This window comes from Channa argus, chromosome 6 (assembly GCF_033026475.1).
Source record: "Channa argus isolate prfri chromosome 6, Channa argus male v1.0, whole genome shotgun sequence".
In the NCBI taxonomy this organism is placed as follows: Eukaryota; Metazoa; Chordata; class Actinopteri; order Anabantiformes; family Channidae; genus Channa; species Channa argus.
In genome coordinates, this window is record NC_090202.1 from 26,331,024 (window position 1) to 26,342,259 (window position 11,236).

Sequence of the window (11,236 nt, forward strand, 5' to 3'; positions counted from 1 at the left end):
CAATCGTTGGGTGTTGCGTGCTTTGAGCTCCACCTCGTCCAGAGATGCGTCAAGACGCGCAGAGACACACGGTAAGGCGCCGGAAGCGTGGCGACACTTCCTTCACAATAAGAGAGGATCGTTTGCCCAACGTCATTGCTAAATTCTGGCCCAACAGGACTGTTTTTGTGTGCTTTCTTAATACCAGGCTCCACCACATGGCTGAAGGTAGTGTGGAACAGACACTGGAATTTTAAAGAACATTATTGCCAAAGTTAAACAAACGGACACAAATGCTGAGCTGTTACTGGCTTGAAATTAAAATAAAGCTCTAAAAGTGTTTAACATTATTCAAAATCAGCCAACAACTGTGTTCCACTGGGTGTTGGTGTGTAAACTCTCAGCAATATGAAAGTCCTGGACAAATCACTGTCACTCACATCTTTTTGAGGTATTGATCTGTGATTTGCAGTTATTTTATTATTATAATTCTAATTTTGCACCACTTATGAAATGTTATGAAGCCTTTGTTAGATGTGAGACTACATAATTGATGATCCTGTATTTCCGTAACGAGTTAAGACGAACATGGCAAACTCTTGGCTCTCTCTCCTACAGCTGTCGGTTGTTTTATTTTCTCTGACCGGAAGCAGATTCTTTAACCCTGGGCAGCTTGACAGCGGTCCCATCCGGACGATGCCATAGAAAACCTTGAGTTCAGTTTGCCCGGTGTGCACTGAGGGCTCAGAGAGGGTCAGGGAGCTCCTTCGTCCCGCAGACACGGCACCAAAGGAGGCGTTTTAGACTGCGTTCTCTGAACGGGACCGGAGGGAAGAGGGGAGGGCAGCTGGCTCTGCTGTCCGGACTCAAATGAATACACAAGACTCCGCAGTAGAAAAATCGCTGGCAAAGGTTTTGGCGCTAATACCGAGATGAAAGCGGCGGGCAGGCAGGTCACCTCGACCGCCGAGAAGCTGAACGGGGACATGAAGCGCAGGCCGAGCTACCCCGGAGAGCTGCGGGCCAAACACGCCAACATGTCAACTAAGATCTGGGTGAAAGTGGCGATGGCGATCGCATATTTCTTCTGCGTGTCCGTGGCCGCGTTCATCCTGGTGATTTACTACGTGTTTTTCTGGACGCCGGACCCGTCGTCCAACAGCACCAGCACCGGGGGGCCGAACCGCACCGTGTGCGCGCCGAGCTTGGGATGACTACAGAGCGCGCACTCATCTGCACACATGATGTAGGTGAGTGCACACACCTGACGGGAGGGACAGGAGGACAGCGCGCAGAGAGAAATGACTGCAGCCAGAGTTCGGGATGCTGGCTGAGAAGCCGGGGAGGACAGGGGGAGGGGGGGGGGCAAGTGTTGCCGGGATACATCCATGTTCCGCATGCAGAACGCAGGTGGGGAGGGGATGATTGTTTCTGCCAGCTTCACCCAAACGTCCAGTCCGGAGGGAACATTTTCTGCTCACAGACTCACACCCTGGTCCAATAAGAGCAAGAAGTCTCGCACACAGAGGAGCGTTTTTACGTGTTTTAGTTGCTGCTTTAATGTGATGCTTCGCCCTGTGTGTTTCCCCTGAATGTCCCGTTTTAATTCATGCACAGATTACACGCAGGTGAACCAGAACTCTTGGAAAAACACAACTTGAGTTCCGAGTTCAGGCAGAGACGTGCTGCCTGTCCTGCAGGATGCCAACGGACCTAAACCTAAAGCCGAGCTGCCTGCTCCTCCAGTCACTGTGGCCTCAGGGAGGAGAAAATCGAATCCTTCCATCTCATGTGTTTTTCTCTGCTCTGTTTGACTCCTAAATTCAAATGGTTTTGGTCTGACCGAGGCGCTACATCACATTGGGCTCTAGGAACATTTCATCCCATAATTAATTCTAAATGAAAGCAACATGAACTAACACCTAATGGGATTTGTTTGAGTAATACTCAGTATTTAAAATGCTTTGATCAGGATCTGGAACCAAAAAAAAAAAAAAAAAAAGATTTTACAGCTACGAGCACCTCTCTGCCCAGTGCTCTTGTCCTGTAATCCATCCATGTTTTAAACTGAGATGCTCTACAGAGATTTCACTTTAATTTACTGTGCTCAGTGACTTCTGGAATCCTAACAAGTCCAGCTTTTCAGTCTCAACGCAGACACGAGAACCAACAAAGAATTGCCTCCATGCACATTTAGTGTCAGTCAGTCTGCAGCTTGGATTAGCTTCATCATATGCACGACTAAGACATGTCAGCTTCATTCCAAGATGTGAGACAGTTTTAACAAATGTGGCTCCAAATGCGAATCCCAACGGCCTTAACGTTGAACAGTTGTATGAACTGGGTGGACTCATAAGCATTCAGAGTTTTTGGGAGAATATTTTTTTAAAGTATTTATCTCAAAGTGTTTAGGATTAAGGAAACCTGGCACCCAGTGGAGCAATGTGTCTTCTTACTCCACAACCTTTGAATCCACTGTTCTGGAAATTGACACCAGACCAATTTTTTTTTTCTAAATAAATTGACGCAGACCAACAAGCTGATGCAGGCTGCAGACCTGAGAGGAGGCAGCTCGTTCTTGCTTTCTGTACGGGGATTGTTGAAAACGCAGTCAACCTTCACGTCTCCCGTCGAGAATACTTCATCCCTGGACCTTTTGAACTCCTCGTTGAGCATCACTCAGACCCTCAGAACCCTCTCGACCCAAGACCCCAGGACAACACCCCGGCGAAGGTCTCTAGTACAGTAGAAATTACAGCAACCCTTCAAAAACTCAACAAGTTGGTAGAAAAACTGTCAAAGATCAGTGGAGCCGGCTGTGCAGAACCCCTCACGTCCCCTCTAGAACTTGGAAGGACATTGCTCTGACACCCCCTGCCCTGCACTAACTCCTGGTTGACTCTTCTGTTATTCTTTCCACAGCAGGATGCTGTTTTTATTCAGGTAACTAGAGGAACCTAAAGTGATACTGTACTGTAGCTGAAGTAGCCTAAGTTGTGATCTGCGGTAGCTCGTAGCTGTGTGAAATGCAGGGCAATGTCTACACTGTAGTTGCAGCAATTTGACCTTTTTAGAGCAACTTTTTGTCTTGCATAGCCTCACAGAGTGAGCTTCATATTCAGTGCAACCTCACATTCGTACCTCTTCTCGATGACACTGTTTCTTCGCCTCACTTCCTGTTCATAATTTAGGCTACGGTCCCTGAATCTTCTAGACTGTTTTATTTACAATGTAGCCTTGACGATTTATTGTAATGATATGATAAACTATGCATTTATTCCAATGTGGGTGGTGTCATTTTGTCAGCAGACGTTGGTGCCGGTCACGTGTTGTCATTCAGAGATAACAGAATCTCCCACGAAGGCCAAGCTGAAACATCCAAAACAAACCTCGGTGACACTTTCTGTTCTTTTAGACCCTCACAATACACCAGGGAACGTATCACCATCTTCAGCTTGGCCTCACTCGCCTTTCTTTTCTAATGACAGTGCTCTGGGAACCGTGATGGTTATTTTATTTATGTATTAATGTTATTTTAAGAATATCCCAAAAACAAACTAAAACCAGCAAAAAAAAAAAAAAGCTTCATTTTCTCACCGTATTGAATCCAGAAACTCCACTGTTGTTCACAAACATCACACAGTTCTAGGTTACAAGTTGTGAAAATTATGATGGTGGAAAGTTTGGCATCAACTTCTTGTCTCCTAAAAATCATATTTCTACACCACTGTCGGTTCCTTTTTCGGGAACGCAAATAAAACCAGATATGTTGACGACACGTCTACTGTATAGATCAGTAAAATGTTCCCGGGGGGAATAATGCTAATAAACGGTCACAACTGGATTTAGACGCTGGCAGCACTTGGTTAATGTTGAAGAACTTGTGATTTGCTTCAGTAGAGAACAAACTTCACACACACGTTTATTTGCTTTAAACAAAGCCACAGACCCTCTCCAGACGACTGTGGACAACAAAGTCACACTTAATGTCTGCTGCAATTTTCTCGTACTGAGCATTAACACCGAAGTAAAGATGTGACTAAAAATGATATAAAAAAACAAAATAACAAAAATCCAAACACCACAAGTTCAAACACAGGGTTGATGGAGATGATTTCCAAATTGGTTGACAGGTGTTTTGATTATTGATAAAACATCAAAGTTGCTTTGTTTGTGCAGTGTTTTGAATGAAGATCAGCTGATCTAATGTGGATGTGACTCACAAACAGATGTCAGTTTGTATTTGATGATACATGTGGTGATAATGATGAGAATCCATCTCAATCCCCTAAAATTACATAGAGAAGAGAAACATGAGGCCGAGGAAAATGAAGACGTGTTTGTGTGTCAGGCCACTGTCATCATTTTTCTGTGTTCTTCACCTTTCATCACATAAACCCCCTCAGAGCCTCAGGGAGTTTATGTATTATTTGTAATGTCAGAGCCCCCAGCTCTGCGTGTGTGTGTGTGTGTGTGTGTGTGGATCAATAATTAAATTAGCAGCTGTAGATGTCAGCAGTCGCTCTTCCTCACAGTCTGCAGCAGCTGCGACCTGAAGACGAGCCTCCAATGACTCGGCAGAGCTCTCGGTCCACAGCACCAACAGACCCCGACGACCCGGGTCGGTTTCTCCGTTTCCCGCTCTCTGTCTCTGCAAGTCCAACACACTTTCCGTTCATTTATTAGCATTTAAATCCACTGTTAGTGAGAATTGGAGCTGTGTCCTTCAAGATATTTGCAAAACAAAATGTTAAAGAGAAATTTGATAAATAAAACATCAGTGCTGCGCAGGGGTGGAAGAGGTACTTAGAAGTATCTAGTACACTCTAGTGTAGAAATACTTTCATGAGATAAATACTAACGGTACTTTATGTATAAAGCCTAATTTCAGATTAATGAACATGATTTTGATAATTCATATGTATGTATAAATTTAATGATGTAAAGTCAGGACTAAATATAAAATCAACTGTTGAAAGGACAGAACTATACGCAACTGATTTTAATGACCGTATTTGCTGTTTAGATGATCATATATTTTGAAGCGAATTACTACAAACTACGTACTGCTGGGTACTGTTACTATTCCACATTAAGAATACTTTGGTTTTATCATTAAACTCTTTCTTGTTTTATTAATCCGATTGTAAACACGAGAAATTAAATAAAGCAGAAATAAATCAAAATTGTACTTAAGTGTGCAGTACCTAAGTAAATGTACTTAGTTACTTTTCACCACTGCTGCTACATATAATCTCAACCAAATCAGAAATCATCTTACAGCATCTATAAGTGTGTGTGTTTGAGACCAGATTACAAGCATAACGTGACAAATGTAGCTCATTTCCTGTGTAATTACATTTTTCTTGGTTCGTCTTAAAGTTGACATTTGTGCTTTAGTACTTTTTACATTACATCACTTTGTGGAGTAGTTGTCTGAGCCAGTTTTCTTCTTCGTTGGTAATACTTTCTAGGGATTTTACAAGGTAATTCATAAAAAGTCCCACACTGATGATAAACAAAGGTGCAGTGGTGGCAAGTACAGTGAAAGTGATACGTTTACTCAACTCTATTTAGTACTTTCAGATGTACTTTACTGGAGTATTTCCTTTTTAACTCCACCACATCTGTCCACATTTAAACAGGCTGTTACTTGTTAGTTTTCAGATTCACTCAAATAGTAAATAGTCTCCATCTTTCTAAGTCATCTGTAACTAAAGCTGCCCTGCAGGGTGATGGCCTGACCCTCTTCAGCATGTGGACAGGAGGAACTGGGGATCGTACCGCCGACCCCACAATTGGTGAAAACCCGCTCTCATCTCCTAAATCACAGCCACCCGACATTGCTACATGAATCAAATCGTGAACTGATCTTAAAAGACCTGAACATTGTAAATTCCCGCAGAAACTCTATTTACGTGGGACAAGAATTGTAATACTTTGTTTAATGTAACACATGAAGTACATGGTACATTTAAAACGAAGTACATGGTACATTTAAGTACATTTAAAACATGGATTTACTTCAACTTGATTAAAGAATATGAAATGGTTCCAATGAAGTACTTTTTGAAGCAAGTGTTGCTGTTTTACTTGAGTATTGACTTTGTGTACTTTTACAACCTCGGGCAGCACTGCAGCAGGCGTGACACACATTTATTTCTTGCAGTCAATCATGAAAGTGCACATTCACTCTTTTTTTCTAACTGTAGGAAATCTCCCCCTCTCTCCCCGTAGTTATGTAGCTGTAGATAAATTTCATTCTGCTGAAAATACAGTGCAAATATCAGTGGTGAATACGTGATTGTCTGGGGATTATATCTCTGTCCTTCAGGTGATGATAAAATCTGGAACGTGAGGTCAGAGTTTCGTGTTTGACCAGTTTGTATCCAAAGTCGAGTCTGTAACCTGTTTTCTACAAAAAGACATCTATGAAACAGTTTCCAAATCCAGCCTCTGGTTGTAAATGACTGCTGCACCTTTGACCTTTGACATGACAGTTATCCAAACAAATTCAAGAAGCAGGAACATGATTCACAATGTAGAATAGCATCAACATGAATATATACACAGGGAACATTAGATGCTGCGAAGAAAACACGACAGGGAAGGAGAGATGGAAAAGCGAGCATGCTCAGTAAAATATCTCCCTCTATAAATAAAGGTGGAGAAGGCAAAAAAAGAATCAGCAGTGTCAGCACGGTCAGAGTACATCCATCTGAATTTGTAGATCCACAAGAAAAAGTCGCTGATACAGGAGATTTGGGAAATTTGCTTCCACTACAGGATTAAATGAAGTGAAGCCAGGAAACACACATGCACACACCCCGTACAGGTCTCCAGTCTATTTAAGGGCCAACACAGAGAGACACACCACAAAGACAACCATTCACACTCATATTCACACCAATTAACCTGCCAATTTTCTAATATGACCATATTCTATTATTATCTGCCTAAAATGATGACATATCTACAAAGTACTACTTGTTTATATGTAAAAAAAAAACACCATAAAACAAAATCCAGCACCATGTTTATATTCTGCACTGGTTTGACTTTGGAATCGAAGACTAGAATGTTCACATCACCAAGCACCACTGTGAAGTCGCCCCCACCATCTTGACTTATAGTCACACTGACTTACACAGTTCAATTCACTCATTTACAAAGTTACAGGCATTTTTAACATATTTACATTCATCTGTACTTAAAGGCCAAAAACTAAGATCATTTCCCGAAGATTTGGAAGCCACCAAGAAGCTGAATAAGGAAAGGAAAGAAAAATACATTCCTACAAAAAACAAAGACCTTATTAAGCAAAATAATCGAGGACAAATTCTCCAAACAGAGGATTATTACAAAGAGGACTCGAGCTGTGTTAAAGGGTTACTGGGGATAAATGTGCAGGACCTGCAAATGGTTGAAAGAGGACAGGCCAAGAAAATCAAAGAACTGCTGAGTTCGTCACGTGAGACTGAAACAGTGTCACAGGTGAAAAAAGTGATGGCAGAACAAAGGAAGGAAGATTAAAAGGAGAACTGGGAAATAAGTCGCGCAGTACGATCGAAAAAAAGACATGCACATTAAATTGTGCAGAGAAAAGGAGGCACATGGTAAAACGACTCTGAATGTAGGTGAACTGACGGATTTAAACAAGCAACTAAAGCAAAAAAATAACAGAGACAGACCAAGTTTGATGATCCAAGTGAAACCAACATTCATCTCAGAAGTCAACTGAGGACCAGTGAGATTGTCACCATCCATCTGAAGACAGAGTTCAGAGAACTAGTGTCAGATCTAGTATATGTTAAAGAAGATCAACAAGGCTGCATGTCTGTGCTGGGTGAGCTTTCAGAATCTGCAAATAGACTCGCTGCTCTTTAAAATCTGCATTTAGACACCGATGAGAACGTGCAGAGGTCTGAAGATACCAGTGCGGCCTTTGAAGATCAAATGCAAAAGCAGCTCAACAAAGCAAATGAGCGTGTGGACAAGTGCAGACATTTTCTTTATTAGACTAGTAAATGAAAAGATTATGGAGATCCATACATGTTTCGATGTTTCCATTGATAAAACACAGTGGCATGAAATTTAAGCTTAAGTGTTGTTGTTTTAACTGTTATCTGCAACACTTTAGACCATATTTTCATGCAGCATGGTGCCATCTACACACCAAGTGCCATCACCCCAAGTGAAGCCATTCTGGGTGTATTCAACTATCTTAATGCAATTTTCATGACCATCAGCACCAACATCTAGAGGGGGCAGCCACGCACAAAGAGAGGTGGCATATATTATTAACAGGAGGAAGGCATTAGGAGCAGGCAGAGTCAGAGCTTCAACAACAGCTGATCAAACCAGTCGCTCTCATCCCCTTTAAAAGAAGCAAGTGACGGACACACGCTGGAGTCTCTAGAAACTTAACATCCACAACACTAAATATTATTAGAACTCACTGCACGTACATTGTCCAAAGGCAGAGTTAACAGGTAAGTGATGTACAGCCCACAGATATTCCAGAAGAAATAAACAGAAGAAAATGAGGAGGAGGAGGGTCAGCATGATCACTCAGAGCAGTCTGCAGCTACAGTCCCATACACAGCAAAATGTGCCACATGGTAGAAGTACACAAACCTGCAACAGTCAAGTAAAAGTGTGAGTATTGGCCTTGAAAAATACTCCACTTAGGAAAATTACTAAGCAGATTATCTACATGTATTTAAAGTACAAGTACTCCACTAAGAATATTTTAAACACTATTTAAAACCCCTTCATGATACATCTGCATTTATTAGTTCATAATATGATGAAAAAATACCATATGGTTGTATTAAAACCACCAGCTGATCTTAATGTTATGGCTGAGTGCTGTATCAATGCTAACCACTGATTCTTGATTTTGCATTTGGTCAAACATGTGAAGTCATTTTCTGCCTGGCTTAACAATAAAAATGCAGTACTTACAGTAATCAATAGTTAGATGCTGATTGGAACTCATATCGTCTCGATAGCTCGACAGATCAGATCACACACACAGCAGTGTGTGTGTTTGGTCACTAGAGGACAGTGCTGCAATACTCAGTTAAAAGTAACTGTTCTCCCTTGACGTCATTTATGTGCATGGCTGCAAGGATTTGTAGCAAAATCTACTGGTTAAAACTAAGAATGTGCAGAAAATTGCCGAATCATAGTATTGAATTGTTTAAGCTAACTTGGATAATAGTAGATATTGTAGTAGTGTCTAGCACTAAATGGTGCTTTTTATTTAAAATGTAAAATGACTTACAATAATTTACTCTTGTTCAATAATCTACATAGAGAAATACTTCACACTGCTTTCCTTACACTGTAATAGCTGCTATTATATATATATTTTTTTACGTACCATGGAGTATTAGTACTCCATGTACTTAGTATTGATACCTATTATACATTTGGAACCTTTTTTTCTGCACAAGATTTCCAATGTGCATGTATTGTTACTTGTACTTGGTTTCCTAATCTATCAAACATGTATAGTAAATAGCACAAGTGTTAAGGGTTACAATTATTAAAGTAACATAGGATGAATCTTAACAGTTCTTCAATAATAGTACTTAGTTACTGCTGTCTACAGTGCAGCAGCTTTATTTATTAAGGCAAAAAACTTGCAAACGTGATTATCGTTTCCCAATCTGTGTGACATTTCTGTGTGAAATCACAAAAGACCACTCGAGGCAACGTTATTTTACACTGGTCATTACAGTATTGATTGGCTGAACCTGCAATTGGTGAACAGTCGATAAAACTGCAGCATCTCTGCTGGCCTACATCTGGGAGAAAAGTGGGGGAGAAAGTGTCATTGGGTTGTTTTTGCCCACTAACATAAGGGATAAACGATGAAGTGTTTCAGAAATTTCTGCATTACATTTCTCATTAAAACTTAAATTTGTGCTTTCTGCAGACTTTAAACCAAATCAAACAGTCACATGAATTCATTCGTTCTTTTTTCCACTCAGAACATTTTATTCCTTGGCCCTGTTTGCTGTATGCTGAGGCTGAAAATCTTCTTTTCTATCTGCAGCTCTGTTTGCACTAACTGACTTTTATCATGGCTTGTTATGACAGATCCTATGTTTAGGACTTCTCTTTATTTTTTTAAATTAATTTTTGTCCTTTCAGCTTATCCCGTGAGTTCAGGGTCGCCACAGCGGATCATTGTCCGCATGTTGATTTGGCACAGTTTTTACGCCTCCCCAATTTCTACCGGGCACATCTGGGGAGGGGAATGGGCTGTTAGGGGTTCAGTGTCTACACAATTATTTTGGACAAGACATTAAATTAATTGGATGCACTTAAACAACCACAATCACATGTCTGAGGTTTGGAAATCACACCTCTACATCTCCATTTTCTGTTTTCTGGTGCCCAGTTTTGAAGCGTCAGTACATCGGCCATTAGCCAGTTGCCCATCTAGCATAGAGAAGAAATTGCCCTGTGGTCAAATAAAGATCAAAATGTCAGCAGTGTACTGCAAATCAGCTGTGGGAGTGTCTGTGGGAGTGGGTTAGATGGGTCAACTTCTCACAATAATCGATTACATAGAAAATGATCCCCAGGCACATACAGACCCCCATCTTTTTAACCTCTTTATAAGCCTCTGTCCTGCTAAATGTGTGGGGCAAAATTGACACAGATAGGTCAATAAATAAATGCAGAAATACATGTAATGCATTTATAAATAAATGTAAAAGTTACACATGTATTTAAACATAATATATTACATTTAAATGTTTTTATTACTAATTGCATATTTGTATGTACTGCATTTTGTGCGTGTTTTGTTGTTTTTTGTTGACAGACATTTCAAAAACGAACTGCAATGTTTAGTGGGAAGACAAAGGGTGTTGTTTTTTGGAAAATAAAAAGGTTTGTAATTTTCACTTTTTGAATGGGGAGTTTTTCAATTTAAGATCATGCAGCAGTGTCTCTTGGTTGACCCCTAATATAATTAGTAGATTAGTACACTAACAACGATGTTTGGCGGTCAATTTTCTTTGTAAAATGAAGGACAACGGAGGAGTTAAGAAGTACAACATCTAGCCTCTGAACTGCAGTTTGGTAAAGCAAACGTTAGGTAAAAGTACAATACTTGAGTAAATGTACTCAGTTACTTACCACCTGTGGCATTGCACCATCTCCACAGCGGGTCCGTTGCTAACTCGGTTGCCATAGTACTCGGCTGCAGTTTCCCGGATGTAGTTTTCCCCCCGTT